The sequence below is a fragment of the Elaeis guineensis genome, chromosome 1 (assembly GCF_000442705.2).
Source record: "Elaeis guineensis isolate ETL-2024a chromosome 1, EG11, whole genome shotgun sequence".
Taxonomy (NCBI): domain Eukaryota; kingdom Viridiplantae; phylum Streptophyta; class Magnoliopsida; order Arecales; family Arecaceae; genus Elaeis; species Elaeis guineensis.
This window is the reverse complement of record NC_025993.2, coordinates 175,676,003-175,678,834: the sequence shown is the minus strand read 5'-3', so window position 1 is coordinate 175,678,834 and position 2,832 is coordinate 175,676,003.

Genomic DNA, 2,832 nt, shown 5'->3' with positions numbered 1-2,832 from the left:
TCGGCAACATCGGATGAAGCTAAATCCAACTAAGTGCGCCTTTCGGGGTAGCTTCGAAAAAGTTCCTCGGGTTCCTCATTTCTCAATGCGGAATCGAGGCCAACCCCGAGAAGATAAAGGCGATCATCGACATGCGGCATCCGAATACCAAAAAAGAGGTGCAGCAGCTCAATGGAAAGATCATCGCACTCAGCCGATTCATCTCTCGGTCGGCTGAGAGATACCTCCCGTTCTTCAAAATCCTGAGGCAGACAAAGAATTTCTCTTGGTCGAATGAGTGCCGGCAAGCCTTTGAGGATTTGAAGAAGTATCTGACTTCTCCGTCCCTGTTTGCAAAGCCGGAGGTCAGAGAAATATTGTACCTTTATTTGGCCACCGCTCCAGAGGCTGTTAGTTCGGTGCTCGTCCGGGAGAACGAGAGCCGAACTCACCAGCCCATATATTATACCAGCAAAGTGCTCCGCGGGGCTGAAACTCGATACTCGAAGGTGGAAAAGATGATATTTGCCTTAGTCATATCCGCGCAATGACTTCGTCTGTATTTTCAAGCACACGCCATCGTGGTCCTCACCAACCAGCCCTTGAGGGTGATCCTCCACCGCCCCGATACATCGGGACGACTGGCGAAATGGGCGGTGAGGCTGAGCGAGTTTGACATCCAGTATCGACCATGACTTGCTTTGAAAGCCCAAGTCTTGACCGACTTTATTGCGGAATGCCCGACAGCCGACCAAATGTCGAAAGACGGGAGCTCCAAAGAAGCTGCGACTTCTGAATTTGACCCCGAGTCAACCTGGGTGTTACACATAGATGGAGCCTCCAATGCCCAAGGGAGCGGAGTCGGGTTCCTGCTCACCAACTCGGAGGGAGTGGTTACCGAGTATGCCCTCCGATTCGACTTCAAAACTTTCAATAATCAAGCCGAGTATGAAGCGCTTCTCGCCGGCTTGAAAGTGGTGAAGGAGCTCGGGATCGATAGCCTCAGAGTTTTCTCCGACTCCCAACTGATTATGAGGCAAGTCAAAACTGAATTCGAAGTGCGGGACCCGACCATGGCAAAATATCTTCAGAAGGTGAGAGATCTCGTGGCACACATCAAGTATTTCGAGATCTCCCACATTTTTAAGTCGGAGAATGCTCGGGCCAACGCACTCTCCAGGCTTGCGACATCTGCCTACGGCACTTTGGGTCGGACACTTGTGGAGAGTCTCGAGCAACCGAGCATCGACAGGGCGGAGGAGGTACTACAACTGACGACCGAGCCAAACTGGATGGACCCGATCGTTCAGTATCTGACTGACGAAATCAGCCCCAAAGATCCCATGGAAGTCAGGCGACTCCGGTGGGTGGCCTCCCAATATGTAATGATGGACGGACGACTCTACAAAAGGTCGTTCTCCCTTCCCTTGCTACGGTGCCTGGACCAACGGATGCGGACTATGCACTCAGGAGGTGCATAAAGAGATCTACGGGAGTCACCTGGGGGCAAATCCTTGGCCTACAAAGTCCTGCGGTGAGGTTACTACTGACCCACCATGAAGAAAGATGCGGCTGACTTGGTTCGGAGGTGTGAGCCGTGTCAGAAGTACGCCAACTTACAACATCGGCCCACCAACCAACTGACTTCCATTGTCGCCCCATGGCCCTTCGCCCAATGGAGGATCGATATACTCGGCCCTTTCCCTCCGGCATCTGGCCAAAGAAAGTTTATAGTTGTCGCGATCGACTACTTCATCAAGTGGGTGGAGGCTGAACCTCTGGTGCAAATTATCGAGCGTAAGATGGAAGACTTTGTCCAGAAGTCCATCATCTTTAGGTTCGGACTACCACACACCATCATCACCGACAATGGACGATAGTTTGACAACAATGATTTCAGGAAGTTTTGTGCGAGATTTCATATCACGCACAGGCTGACCTCGATCGGCCATCCACAATCCAACGAAAAAGTCGAAGTAACCAACCGGACCATTCTGCATGGGTTGAAGACTCGACTAAATGAAGCCAAAGGTCTCTAGGTCGAAGAGTTGCATTCGGTCCTGTGGGCATACCGAACGATACCCCGGGCCCCGACCGAAGAATCTCCTTTCAACCTGGCCTATGGGACGGAGGCAATGATCCCACTAGAGATCGGGCTACCATCGACTATAGTTGAGCAATACTGTGAATCGGGCAACTTCGAGTGTCGGAGAGCTGACTTGGACCTCCTGTTCGAGCTCCAACGCGAGGCTCAACTCCGCATGACTTCCTACCGACAAAGAGTGGCCCGATACTACAACGCCAAAGTTAGACCAAAATCTTTCAGAACCGGAGACCTGGTTTTGAGGAAGCAGAAGTCTCGAAGCCTCAGAATCAAGGAAAACTATCTCCAAACTGGAAAGGACCCTACAAGATTGCAGACACCTGTAGGCCGGGCGCCTACCGACTTGAAACCCGAGAGGGACGGCCATTCTTCGGACCTGGAATGCTGACAACCTGAATTGTATTACCAATGAACTCTGTATGCCCTTCTTGCTTGGAATACAATATAATTTCAAAACTCCAGAGTCTACAAAGTTTGGCTCTCTGCCGAAGGTCCGCCCTTGCCAGAAGTACGAGCCTCGACATCCCGACTTGATCCCAACATCTCGTTGGAAATCTACAACTGGATTGCCGAATCTATGACTCGATCATCGAATCTACGTCGAGCCTACGGCTCGATCGCCGAACCAACGGCCTTCGCCTCTAGAGGCAAAGGGCTTCGACCAATGCGGCTGGCTAACTTGCCCACTTAGCTTTGACTGAGAAGTGCAAAATGCCAAGACAACCACAATGTACCCGTCCGATCAAGGT